Consider the following 15,250-nt stretch of genomic DNA (forward strand, 5'->3'; position numbering starts at 1 on the left):
GTTAATTTTTTGGAGACCATGGTATTGCATCACTTATAGACACAGAGCACCTCTAGAGGAAAACTGATACTAAAACTATAAGTCTTTCTTCCAAGGAGAAGCTGAAGGTGTTCAAAAGCTGTATACAGTTTCCTAAAGACAATCCAGCTTATACTCCTCCTCTTATTCTATGCTAGGCCAAACTCATTGATTCACTGGGTCTGGTCTTGATAGATGTACTAATATATTACTTTCAGGGGCTATCCAAGGAACTGCATATCATGGCCTAGACAACAGGAATTCTCATTAACTCGGTTTTTCCTATGTGTATAGTTATACTAACCCTTTTTGAGTGCTTATATATTTCATTTGAGGATCTTCACTATTTTAGATGAGGCAATCAGAAGGATATTATCTGCAAACAAAAGTATCTTGAGAACTTCATTGGTAGGAAACCTTTTACCATTTGGGCTACAAACAGAACATTCTCCATGACAATGCCAATACATTTCTCACTGATTTATACTTTGAATACTATTAATAATCAAAATGTCATTTAACAAAGTTCTTTCTGTTGTTATGTTTTTCAAGGATTCTATGTGATCTCAATATATATTCATGGGAGACACTGTTGGAAGAAACCTTTAAGGCAAGAATTTTGCTCTACCGAATCAGACTTTTTTTTAACCTAATAAAAGTAAGCACCATGTAAATCTTGTATTCTTGGCACTTTTAGTGAACTATATAACTATAAAGATGTGGTCTCTGAAGAATATTGTTTATAGAAGCCTGCCTATTTGAATTATCATACTTCAGGATCATACTCTACAGATTTAGAGCTGGAAGGGACCACAGAGGTCATCTATAGATGAGGAAACTGGAGCTGAGGGAAGTAAAGAGACATGGAATGGTATCATCAGTAGGAAGACATGGCAGAATCAGATCCTCCATTTAGTTCTCAGAAAACTCTTGCTGATTCCTTCCCCATATTATGACCACTACTCCTGGGTATGCCCCAGGTCTATCCTGGACACTCTTATCCTTTCTCTCATTTGGTGCTCATCAGGTTGGATAGACTCCATAATTATGCTGATTCCCATATCATACATATTCATTCATAGCTTCCCTACAGAGTTTAATTTCTAAAATGCAAACTATTTTTTGGACATCCTGAACTAGATGTACCATAGGCATTTCAAATTCAACATGTCTAAAATGGAACTCATCATCTTTGCTCCCAAACGCTCTCTTCTGAACTTATCTATTATTGTTGAAGGCACTACCCAATTCACCCAGGCTCACAATCTAGGCGTCATTTTTGACTACTCATTCTCTCTCCACACAGGCAGCTAGGTAGTGGATACAGTGTTGGACCTGGAGTCAGGAAGACACGAGTTTAAATCCTGCACATTCATAGCTATGTAATCATAGTTAAGTCACTTAACCTCTACCATGGTTTCTTCATTTGTAAAATGGAGATAATAATAGCACCTATGTCCCAAGGTTGTTGTGAAGATCAAATAAGATAATGTTTGTAAAGCTCTTTGCAAACCTTAAAGCACTATATAAATGCTAGTTATTATCATCAATCATCATTACTATTATTATTAATATTATATCTAGTTAGTTAACGAAATTTGTCATTTCTACATTTCTACATCCCTTTCTCTGCAGTTCCACAGCTGCTACCTGAATTCAGGCATTTATCATCTCTCTCCTGGACTATTAAAATAGCCTTCTAATTGGACTCCTTGCCTAAGTCTCTCCCCTCTTCAATCCATTTTCATTTAGCTGCCAAAGTGAGTTTTCTAAATTGTATGTTTGACCATCACCATTCTACCCAATAATCTTCAATGGTCCCCCATTACCTTCAGGATCAAATGTAAAGTCCCCTGTTTGACATTTAAAGCTCTTCAAAAAACTAGCCCCTTCCTGCTTTTCCAATGTTCTTACACTTTACTCTGCTCTACAAATTCTATGATTCAGCTACACTGACCTACTTGTTCCTTACATACTCCAGCTCCTGTCTCTTCATGCATTTGTACAAGCTGTCCTCCATGCCTAGAATCAGTGGTGTCTGTTAGATTGTGAGTTCCTTGAGGGTAGGGACTATCTTTTGCCTCTTTTTTGTTTCCCCTGCACTTAGCAGGTACTTGGCACATAGTAGGGACTTAATAGGTGTTTACTGATTGACTGTCAGAGCCAGACCATATCCAATTTAGGAGAGTGGATCACTAACCTTTCAGGTTTTTATTTTGTTGTTGTAGTTGATTGTGTAGACTTCCCCATCTCATAATTCAGATGCCTTCCCTGACTCTCTCCTACTTCACCTATCTCATATAAAGAGGTGGCTCTTCTCTTTGCCATGGCAATCTATGCATCACTTCATAGTTCTCAGTACTCTACTTCATCATGCACCACTATGTTATGAATGCCAAAACACAGCACTTTATTTTTGATCCTGGAAGCAACAGAGATCCAATGGAATTTATTGAGTAGAGGAGTGACATGGTTGGACCTGTAATTTAGGAAAATCATTTTAATGGAGGAATGGAGTATAAATTAGAGTAGGGAAAAATTTGAGGCAGGCTGACCCAGCAGTAGGCTCTTGTAATAGTCTAGGTGTGAGGTAATAAGGGCCTGCACTAGAGCTGTGGCAGTATCAGAAGACAGAAGGGGGTATATATGAAAAATGTTGCTCTCCATTGCTACTTTCAGACAATCCCTCTAACACCATCAGCAGCATTTCCTTTGAAGTTCATTTAATCTAAATTTATCATCCACTTAAGATTGTTAGCTATTATCTACTTACCCCAAGTGCTAAGTTATTCTCAGGGCTAAGAGGGCTGAGAATGGAATGCTTATTCCTCTGAACTACAAATTCCAGAAAGCTAAGCAATTGTAAAATCTCTATTATAACAGCAATACATGTCTATTTACATTCATCTACAATTTAAATGAAAAATTTTAGGAAAGTCTTAAGCTATGACAACACTAAAATAATCATTTGATTAAAAAAAGAAAAATTCAGTGGGAGAGAAAATACACTGTCATATTAGCTGAAAGATTAATTTAGGGAAAAATTTATTTTATTATTCCAATCTATTCAGAGACCTTAGTCTATGTCTAATTTACACATTCCATAGATCATAACCAGTTTGGGGCTTAATCACTGCCAACAATTTCCCCAACTATTATGAATAATCTAAAATTGGCTAGAGAATGGAGTCTCTTAAGGAGGAACTGGAGGGGAGAGAGAAATCCATAAAAAGGAAAAAGGCAAGGAGGCGGGAAAGCGGAAATGGTGAAAACCTGGGAAAGTAAATCTTTTTGCACACATGTACAATCCCCACTGTAGATTCTTGGCAAACAGCAAAGCAAACCAAAGGCACATTTTAAATCCTACAGCATGCCTAAACCTATCCTTATGTTCCCAGAGCTTTGACAACAGCTGTCCAATAATTAAATGTTCAGTGTTTCTCTGTGTTCTCCTCTAATGCCTTAAGAAAATATTTTTTCCTAGCATCTGCAAATTATATCATAGCTCATTTATAGCTCCAGCTTTTCTGATTTTATCCATACTGTATATAATTTCCTTGATTTCAGTTATCTAATTTGCTTGTTCTTTCGGTAAAAATAATTACCATAAAAGCAGATCTCTATTCTAGATAAGAAGATATATGATAGCAAAAATATTTCCCGTTTATAAATTGTTTTGACTATATACACTTTCAAAAATGTTAGTTAGTTTTGTTAATGAGTAAGGCCACCTCTTCATATGAAACAAGGGTGAAGGAAGACAAAGGCTTCTGAGTAGTATGAGATGAGGAAGAGAGGAGAAGGAGGAGCTCTCAGCACATGACCTCAATTTTTTCTGTAAAATATGAGTCAAAGTTCTCAGCTGAAAAGGAAGAGGAAGGGAGAACCATGGAAGGTATTTAAGGTTTGGAAGAGGCACTATGGAGAATGGAATAATAAGTTGATATGAGAGGCATGATAGGATTGCCTAGGAGCAGTGAAAGCCCACTTAAGGTTATGTAACATAAATCTGTAGTGGACCCAATCTGAACAGTTGTGTGATTTTCTTTACCTTCATTCAACTGCATATGTATACGAAGAAAGGTCACAGATGTTGGAAGTGATTCAAGACTGAGTCTTAGCAAGGCACAATCTGTAACATAAATGGACTGAAGAAAAGGGAATGTTGTACAGTTGAACTGGTTTGCCAAAGGTCAAGATGGAGAAAGGAGGAAAGTGCAGGGGTGATGACCTGAACTGAAAGCACAGAGGTACTGAGGGACTGGAGGTTGTGGTGTAGATGAAGAGTAGGTTTTGATGTGGGAATTTGGAATGTCATATTTCTTGAACATGGAAATGGTACCTCTGTGGGTAACAGCAAGATTAGGGGTATGACCATCTTTGTGTGACTAAGATATGGTGAAAGTAGGTCATATGAAATGAGCAGGTTGAGGAACCAGGACATTAGGGTTTTTATATCAATATGTATGTTGAAGTCCTCTGGTAAGAGGATGGAAATTAGAGAGGAAAGAAAGATTGTGAGCCATGTAATAAACTCATTGAGGAAGGAAGGAGAGTTATAGTCAATGGCTATCAGGATTCTGAGTTGAAGATGTGGATTTTATAGATTTCTAAGGAGGAAAGGTTACTGAATGATGATGGTAGAAGGAGTACCTGGAAGTGGCTTTTGGGCGACAAGGAGTATTCCAACTCCCTCACCTTGACCAATGAACCTGGGGGAACAAGTGAATATGCAGCTAGTGCTAGAAAGAGTGGCTAGGGAAGTGGTGTCATCAGGGGGACTCATGTCTCAAAGAGACACAGAACAGGGAAGGATTGGGGAAGTAAAATATTTAAGATGAAAGCAAATCTGTTGCCTATTCTAGAGGACACAGTGAAAGGTCTGGGTATCATTTGGTTGGAACTTGGGGTAGGTGGGTTGAGAGAGATGAAAAGAAAAGGAATTGGGTAGTGGGGAATGGGGAACAGGGTTTGAATGATGACTTAAAGGGTAAAATAATATAATAATATAATACAATACAATATAATATGATATAATATAATGTTCATATATAATATTATATTAGGTGTCTAACTGGTAGTCTCTTCTTACACAGAAATTCTTCCATGGGTTCCTGTGACCTAAGTGATCCCACTGGAGAGCCAGGCAAATTTTTTCTGGGTTTCTGTAGTGAGAATACATTTATTACTTTGACATAAATGATTTAGTTTTGTATTAAGCCACCATTTTGAGGTGGAGTGTTTTGATACTTGGTCAATGACTTGTTTTTAAATATTAAGATTAGCATATATATATATATATATATATATATATATATATATATATATACACATATATATATATACATATATACATACATATATATAAGGAGAGACACAGAGAGAGAGAGAGAGAGAGAGAGAGTGAGAGAGAGAGAGAGAGAGAGAAGAGAGCGAGAGAGAGAGAGAGAGAGAGAGAGAGAGAGAGAGAGAGAGAGAGAGAGAGAGAGAGAGAGAGAGAGAGAGAGAGCAGTTTGGTAAATAACATGTATGTTCACAAACCACTGATAAACATATGGGACCCCCAGACATAATAGACTACCAATGAGAAAATTTAGTAAACAGCTTCTTCACTGGATTATGTCATCAGGTGCTAATCAAATTAATTGGTAAATTAGGTCACCAAAAGAATAGGCCACTGATTAGACCTTTAGTGTAACCAGCTAATGCCCATAACTAGCTACTCTATTCCTCTCCTCCTACCTCTCCCACTCCCTGACTATAGGTGAAGTATTGCACCTGACTTGAGGGCAGTGCTGATTGAATTACAGGGGCCTGACTTGCTAGTCAATCACCTTAGTGGGAATTATACAGCATCTAGCTGAGCAAAGAGGAAACTTGTTGTTCAATACCAGGATAAAACATGCTTACCGGGAAACTCTAGGAAATTAGGTTAGTGACTTGTTTCTAGTGGGGCTGATGCTTGTATTATCTCATTGATAATATAAATTGACATGTGCACACTCTGATTAATAAAGTTTGATGGCTAGAACTGAGGTGTTTCAATCTAGTTAACATTGCCATAGATAATGGTAAATCAGTTTAGCACTTGGGCCATGTGTTAATCTCTGCACCAAAGGGCACCTGAAATTTCCTTAAAAGAATCCTTATTAGTGTAAGGACAATCCAAATGCAGTTTTTCTTACTAGGACAAGTAGGTTAATTTAAAGAAAACATGTCCTCAAAGACAAGTGGAGCTCTGAAAAAAATTACATGGACTTAGGAATGATTACACAGATCTTCTAGGCTAGTAGGGGAAAATCTTATCCTATGGACCTGTAGTCCCAAAGAATTTCAGACAAGCTGTCTTCATTCATATTAAAAACGAGGCATGCTGTCAAGGGCATGGGGTAACTAGGTGGTGCAATGGATAGAGTGCTGTGCCTGAAGTTAGGAAGACTCCTCTTCTTCAGTTCAAATGTGGCTCTCAGACACTAGTGGTATGACCCTGAGCAAGTTACTTAACCCTGTTTGCCTGAGTTCCCTATCTGTAAAATAAGTTAGAGAAGGAAATGGCAAACCACTCCAGTATCTTTGTCAAGAAAATCCCAAATGGGGTCAAAAAGAGTTGGACACCTTCTGGGAGCCAAGATGGTGAAGTAAATAGTAAATCACCATAAATCTCCCATATTCACCTACAAGCAACCATAAAATAGCACCCCAAAACAAATCCTGGAATAGCAGAACCAACAAAAAGATGAGGAAAGATAATCTTTTAGCCCAAGAAACTTGGAAGATCAGCAGGAAAGGTCTGTCTCACTCTGGTAAAAAGGGAACACAGCCTAGAACAGGAAGCATCCTCGAAAGTCAGCAGCCAGCCTCACCTCAGCAAACCAGCAGGAGATCCTAAGCCCCAGTGCAGTGGAGCAGGCAAATGCCAACACCATGACCATCCACGAGCTTCAGCCTAGCCCTGGGCAAACAGACAGCCGTTGGTAGGTAGACCTCCTGTGTGCTTCAGCACAGCCCCAGGCAAACAGGCAGCCTCCAGTGGCCAGACTGCCACGTGCTTCAGTGTAGCCCCACGGAAATGCACAAACACCCCACATTCCTCAGCACCTAACAGACAACAGCACTAGGACCCCGGCTGAGCACCAGGTAAGCTGTCAGACCCTGATGGCCTCCAGCACTGCCAGCCCACCTCACCCCATCCCCTAGATGCACCCACAGCACCAGACATGAGGGTCCCCATGGGCCTCAGGGCAACATTAGTGCAGCACCAGTTAAGCCTGAGACAATGTCCTTTCCACTCCAGGAGTAGAGCTCAAATTTAAAAGAAAAATGGCCAAAAAAGATGAGCAAAAAACAAAAACAAAAAACAACACATGGAAGAGCTCAAAAAGGAGCTTTAAAATCATATAAGAGAGGTAGAAGAAAAATTGGGGAAAGAATTGATAGTGATGCAAGAGAATTATGAAAAAAGAGTCAACATCTTGGAAAAAGAAAACAACTGTTTAAAAAGTAGAACTGGACAAATGGAAGAGCAGATGCAAAAATCAACTAATGAAAACAACTCCTTAAAAAGTACAATTGGCCAAATGGAAAAGAAAGTACAAAGCTAACTGAGGAAAACAATTCCTTAAAAGTCAGAATTTGGCAAGTGATGACTCTATGAGACAAAAAGAATCAATCAAATTCAAAAGAATAAAAAAATAGAAGAAAATGTAAAATACCTCAATGGAAAAACAATTGACCTGGAAAACAGATCCAGGAGAGACAATGTCAGAATCACTGGACAACTTGAAAGTCATAATCAAAAGGAGGTCCTGACAGCATCTTTCAAGAAATTATCAAGTAAGGGTAGCTAGGTGGCCCAGTGGATAGAGCACCAGCCCTGGAGCCAGGAGGACCTGAGTTCAAATCTGATCTCAGACAGTTACTTGCTGTGTGACCCTGAGCAAGTCACTTAACCCAACTGCCTTAAATAAAAAAAAAAAAGAAAGAAAGAAAAGAAAAAGAAATTATTAAGGAAAACTGTCCTGATATCCTGGGAACAGAGGACAAAATAGACATTGAAAGAATCCACCAAACACCTCAGAAAAGAGATCCCAAAATTAAAACTCCAAGGAACATTACAGCCAAATTTCAGAACCATCAGGTCAAATTAAAAACATTGCAAATGTCCAGAAAGAAACAATTCAAATATTGGGGAGCCACAATCAAGATTATACAGGACTTAGTGGCTGCAACATTAAAGGATTGGAGGTCATGGAACATGATACTGCAGAAGGCAAAGGGGCTAGGACTACAACCAAGAATCACCTACCCAGAGAAATTAAGCATAATACTTAAAGGGAAAAAAATGGTCATTCAACTTAATAGAATAATTTCAAGCTTTCAAAGGAGATGATGAGAATTGAACAAAAAATTTGATCTCCAATATCAAGACCCAAGAAAAGCCTAAAAAGCTAACAAGGGAAAAGAAAACATAAGGGATTCAATGGAGCTGAACTGTTTACATCTCTACACGGGAAGATGATACTTATAATTCTTAAAAATTGTACCAGTAATAGTACAGCTAGAAGGAATATATATGTGTATATATATATATATATATATGTATATATATATATATGTATATATATATATATATATGTATATATATATATACATATATATGTATATACACACACACACACACACACACATATATATATATATATAGAGAGAGAGAGAGAGAGAAAGAGAGAGAGAGGAGAGAGAGAGAGAGAGAGAGAGAAGAGAGAGAGAGAAGATACAGGTATAAGGTGAATTTGAGAGAGTGACAAAAAAAAATTAAAGGAAGAGAAAGAGGAGTATACTGGGTGCAGAAGGAAGGGAGAGGTAGAATGGGATAAATTATTTCCCATGAAGAGGCACAAAAACCCTATTACAGTGGGAAAGATGGGAGGATGGGTAGTAGGCCTCACTTGAATCTTATTCTCATCAATACTGGCTCAGAGAGGGAATAATATACACAATCAGTTGAATACAGAAATCTATCCTACCTAACAGGAAAGTAACAGGGGAAGAGATTAACTAAAAAGGGGTGGGGGGGAGGTGAACTGACAGAAAAGAGGGCAGATTGGGGGAGGCAGCTGACAGAAGCAAAACACTGTTGAGTAGGGAAAGGGTAAAAGGAGAGAGAGGACAAACAGGAACAAATAGGACAAAAAGCAGGATGGAGGGAAATACACAGTTAGTAATTATAACTGTGAATGTGAATGTGATGAAATCTCCCATAAAATGGAAGTGGATAGCAGAATGGATCTAAAATGAGAAACCTACAATATGTTGTTTACAAGAAACACACCTGAAACAGAGAGATGCACACAGAGTAAAGGTAAGGGGCTGAAGCAAAATCTATTATGCTTCAGCTGAAGTTAAAAAAAGCAAGGGTAGCAATCCTGATCTCAGACAAAACAAGAGCAGAAACAAAATTAAAAGAGATAAGGAAGGAAACTACATCTTGCTAAAAGTTACCATTGACAATGAAGTAATATCAATACTAAACATATATGCACCAAGTGGTATAGCATCCAGATTCTTAAAGGAGAAGGTGAGTTACATGAAGAAATAGTAAAACTATACTACTGAGGGACCTCAACTGTCCCCTCTCAGAACTTGATAAACCCAACCAAAAAGTAAACAAGAAAGAAACTACGGAGGTGAATAAAACATTAAAAGAGTTAGATATGACAGACCTTTGGAGGAAACTGAATGGGAATAGAAAAGAATATACTTTTATTTCAGCTGCACATGGCACCTACAGAAAAACTGACCATGTCTTGGGGCATAAAAACCTCAAAATAAAATACAGAAAGGTAGAAATGTTAAATGTATTCTTTTTGTATCATAATGCAATAAAAATTACATTGAAAAAAGGGCAGTAGAAAGAGAGATTTAAAATTAATTGGAAACTAAATTATCTAATCCAAAAGAATAAGTGGGTCAAAGAACAAATCATAGAAACAATAAATAATTTCATTAAAGAGAATGACAACAGTGAGACAACATCCCAAAATTTATGGGATACAGCCAAAGCAGTACTTAGGGATAAATTTATTTCTCTAAATTCTTACATCAACAAAATAGAGAAAGAGCAGATCAATGAATTGGGCATATAACTAAAAAAAAAAAACTAAAAAAGAACAAATTAAAAATTCCAATTGAGCACCAAACTGGAAATCCAAAAATCAAAGGTGAGATTAATAAAAGTGAAAGTAAAAAAAAAAATTGAGCTAATAAAAAAACCTAGGAGCTAGTTTTATGAAAAAAAACCCAATAAGATTGCTAAGTCAGTGGTTAATTTGATAAAAAGAAAAGAAAAGAAAAAAACCAAATATCCAATATCAAAAATGAAAAGGGTAAAATCACCACCAATGAAGAAGAAATTAAAGCAATCTAGGAAATATTTTGTCCAATTATATGCCAATAAATCCGAGTGAAGTCAATGAATGTTTATGAAAAAATAAATTACCTGGAACAAGACTAACAGATCAGGAAACAGAATGCCTAAATAATCCCATCTCAGAAAAAGAAACTGAACAAAAAATTAATGAATTCCCTAAGAAACAATCCTCATGGCCTGATGAGTTCACAAGTGAATTCTACCAAACACTAAAAGAATAATTCCAATACTATATAAATTATTTGGAAAAACAGGCAGAGGAGTGCTACCAAACTCCTTTTATGATACAAACATGGTACTGATACCTAAACCAGAAAGAACTAAAACAGAGAAAGAAAATTATAGACCAACTTCCCTAATGAATATTGATGTAAAAATTTTTAACAAAATACTAGCAAGGCAATTATAGTAATATATCACAAGGATTATATACACTATGACCAGGTGAGATTTATACCAGGAATGTAGAGTTGATTCAATATTAGGAAAATTATCAACATAATTGACCATATCAATAACAAAACCAACAGAAACCATATGATTATCTCAATAGGTGCTAAAAAAGCTTTTGACAAAATACAGCACCCATTCCTATTAAAAACACTAGAGAGCACAGGAATAAAAGAAGCATTCCTTAAAATGATACGCAATATCTATCTAAAACCATCAGAAACCATTATGTGTAATGGGGATAAGCTAGAAGCCTTCTCAATAAGATCAGAGGTGAATCAAGGATTCCCATTATCACCACCATTATTCAATCAGTATTAGAAATGTTAGTTATACCAATAATAAAAGAAAAAGAAATTGAAGGAATTAGAACAGGCAATGAGGAAACAAAACTATCACTCTTTGCAGATGATATGATGATATACTTAGAGAAACCTAGAAAATCAACTAAAAAAACTACTTGAAATAATAATTTAGCAAAGTTGCACGATGTAAGATAAATCCACATAAATCATCAGCATTTCTTTATATGACCAATAAAGCAAGAGATAAGGAAATACACTTAAAATAACTGTAAGCAACATAAAATACTTGGGAATCTACCTGCCAAGACAAACCCAGGAACTATATGAAAACAATTATGAAACACTTTTCCACACAAATAAAGTTAGATCTAAACAACTGGAAAAATATCAATTGCTTGTGATAGGCCAAGCCAATATAATAAAAAAAATGACAATTCTACCTAAGTTAATTTGCTTATCCAGTGCCATACCAATCAAACTACCAAAAATTTATTTTATAGAGCTAGAAAAAAATAACAACAAAATTCATCTGGAAGAACAAAAGGTCAAGAATATCAAGAGAATCAATGAAAAAAAAATACAAAGATGGCCTAATAATATTAGATCTCAAACTATATTATAAAGCAGTAATGATCAAAACTCTCCAGTACTAGCCAAGAAACAGAGTGGTGGATCAGTAGAATAGTTAGGTACACAGCATACAGTTGTAAGTGACTATAGTAACCTAGTACTTGATAAACCCAGCCTTTAGGATAAGAACTCACTATTTGACAAAAACTGCTGGGAAAACTGGAAAACAATAGGGCACAAACTAGACATAGGCCAACATCTCACACCATATACCAGGATAAAAGTCAAAATGGGTACATGATTTAGACATAAGCAGATTAGAAGAGCAAGGGACAGTCTACCTGTCAAATCTATGGGGAAGGGAAGAATTCATGACCAAACAAAAGATAGAGAACATTATGAAATGTAAAATAGAGAATTCTGATTATGTTAAAAGGCTTTTGCACAAATAAAACCAATGCAACCGAGATTAGAAAGAAAGCAGAAAGTTGGGAAACAATCTTTACAGCAAGTGTCTCTGAAAAAGGTCTCATTTCTTAAATACACAGAGAAATTAGTCAAATTTATAAGAATATAAGCCATTCCTCAATTGATAAATGGTCAATGGATATGAACAGGCAGTATTCAGATGAAGAAATCAAAGATATCGGTATGCATATGAAGTGCTCTAAATCACTTTTTAAAAAATTAATGCCAAAAATTGTCTTGACATGTTAATTGGGGAAAAAATAAAATACTATTAAAAAAAAACAAAACAAAGAGTTGTACATGACTGAAAATGACTTAACAACAAATTGAGGGTTGCCTAGAAGCAAAAATAATCAAACAAATAAATGAATAAATATTTATGAGCTATCCACAATGGGCTCTAGACAAACTCCACAAACATGCATATGCATGCATAGATATATTTAGCTCCTAGCCTGAAAAGGTATACTGAATACAGTAATACAACAGATTTTTGTTAAGTAAGCATTAAACAAAAGTTATGACAAAGAGACTGTTTTGACAGTTAAAGAAACTGTTAGACTGTTTTGATAGTCTAAAACAAAGGAGAGAAAAAACTGTGAAAAGTAGGATATCCTGTAGAGTCTAGAGGGGAGAATCTCTCCATATGAAACACACATGGACTCTGCAGCTACCCTCCCAACCCCAACTCACACTGGCAGGCCAAGGCCTCCAAGCATAGTTATGACATCTCCCCTCCATTTTCTAGGAGTAGCCCTGAGAGGCAGGGAGATGTTTTGCTGGGTACAGTGCCTGGCATATAGTAGGTGCTTGATAAAAAGAAGCTAACCGACTGCTACAGGTAAGAAGCCCCCAGCAGTGTGCCACAAATATCAGTTGATATCAATTAGCCAGCTAGACAATTAGCTTTAAAAAGGGTGGGGTCACTCAAGTGGTATAGTTGGGAGAGGGCAGTTAGGGGGTACAGAGGATAGATATTGATTCCTTAAATATTTTGGACACCCAAATAATTCATCCCAGGTATCTGGGGAAAAGTTCCACAGACACCCCTCCCCAAACTAACAAGTTTATCTTATCATCTCAAATACAACAATTTTGTTTGTACAAAATTTATGATTCAATTTTACGAAGTTGAATTTATTTTATTTTGGGGGGTCTTCTCTATCACTTGTTTGGTTAAATATTCTAATATTAGATATTATTAGAATTAAACATTCTAATAATAATATTCATCATAATGAAGTGACCTGATCTTGGTCTCCTCTGATTCTTTTTTAATATCCATTTTAAGCTTATTGTAGTATAATGTAAATGTTGTTTAAAAGTTGATTTCTAGCAAACTATAGTCCAGTTTTTTCACTAATTTTTATAAAAGAAGATTTCTTCCTCAAGAAGTTTATGTACTTAGGCTTATAAAAACCTGGATTACTGAGCTCAGCTATTCCTGATTCTTTCTTATCTAGTCCATCCTACTGATACACTTTCGTATTTTGGGGGGAGAATTATTTTAACAGTAACTAACGTGAAAGACTTGGATTTCTGCTAACCACTAACTCAATACAGGTAAACATTATGGCAAGGTTGCAAAAAAGTTAATGCTGACCTATATTAATGAATATATTCTATTCAGAATAAGGGTGGTGTCCTACCATATTGTGTGCTGGTCAGGCCACAATTAGAATACTGTATTCAATTCCAGCTAACAACATTTTAAGAGAAATATACAAATACTTTAACTTGTACAGAGAAGGGTCATCAGAAAGTTAAAGAAATTAGATGCTACATTATATATGGAATGGTTGAAGGAAAGGCAGATGTTTAAATCTGGGTTTTTCACTAACAACCTGGTAACCTCCAGCAAGTCATTTAACTTCTCAGGTCTTCAGTCTCCTCTGTATAACTGATAGAGTTGGTTAAAGGACCTTTGAAGTCTTTCTATCTAAATCATAATCCTATTGTGGGAAAGATTTAGAAGTTAGGCTTCCACAGCAGAACAGAATTCTGAGGGGGACTTCCCAGATCTTGCAGATAGTCCCTCAACCAAACAGAAAGTGCCCTGAACACTCTGCAAAACCACTACTTCCTTAAGACAGAGCCCTAGAGGCTAAACTGGTTGCAACCTGTGGGGGGCAAGGACTGAGTAAAGGCTTTTCTCCACTGCGCCTGCTTAACAAACTTATTCAATATTAACAGACACACCCCGAGGGCAGAGAAAGCCACCCTTTTTGAACATGGGATGCATGACCAGGATGAACATGACAAGGAGTAACATGGGATGGGCAGTTCAGAATGAGTAAACAAAATGAGCTGGTCCAATTCCAGCTCAAATGGGAGGAGTATGGATTTTACTAAACATTTAAAACCTAGCTCTGCTTCCACATCGGTGCACATGTGCCATACAAGGTGCAGTGTGCCCGCTTCTCATGAGAAACGTAATAAAGGCTTACCTTCACACACTCCTCTAGTGGACTTTTGTTTCAGATTTTCTAACACTATGATGCTATCAAAAGACAAGTATTATGAGAGACAGGATAGCTGTTTTTGTATATTTGAAGTGTTGTAATGTGGAGAGGAACGAAAATTATTCTTTGAAGCAAATGAGGAAAACCAGAGAGGATTCTGGGAAGATGGCACAGTAGGTCAGAAAATTTCAAGCTTTCAAGATTTTCCTCCACAAAACAGACAAAATAGTGCCTTTGGGCAAACACAGAGTCTTGAAAACAAATAAGAGTAGGGGCAGAGCAGGGGTCCTCATGGGACAACTGGAGAAGATATGAAGAAAAATCCTGGATGAGATTTCCTCCTTAAGAGTAAACACCTCCAGGCTAGGGACTGCTTAAACAAGTGGCAAGCCCTGGGGTTAGCTGGTTTGGGAGGCTGCCTGGGCCCCAGCCACAGGAATAGTCAGGGGAGTTGGGCATTGTACCTGGGGAAGACGTAGGGAACCTCTGCTGCCAAGGCATGCCGGATCCCGCTACGCTGTGGAGAGGAGGTCAGGGCAAGAAGGAAC

The 15,250-nt window shown here is 37.0% G+C and overlaps 1 protein-coding gene across 5 annotated transcripts in view; it reads right to left on the reverse strand.

Moving 5' to 3' along the window:
* Window positions 1–15,250, reverse strand: part of SLX4IP (SLX4 interacting protein) — a 265,690-nt gene that overhangs the window by 190,805 nt on the left and 59,635 nt on the right. The window lies entirely within an intron of this gene.

The sequence above is a fragment of the Phascolarctos cinereus genome, unplaced genomic scaffold, assembly GCF_003287225.1.
Source record: "Phascolarctos cinereus isolate Bilbo 61053 unplaced genomic scaffold, phaCin_HiC Scaffold_2;HRSCAF=192, whole genome shotgun sequence".
NCBI classification, from domain to species: domain Eukaryota; kingdom Metazoa; phylum Chordata; class Mammalia; order Diprotodontia; family Phascolarctidae; genus Phascolarctos; species Phascolarctos cinereus.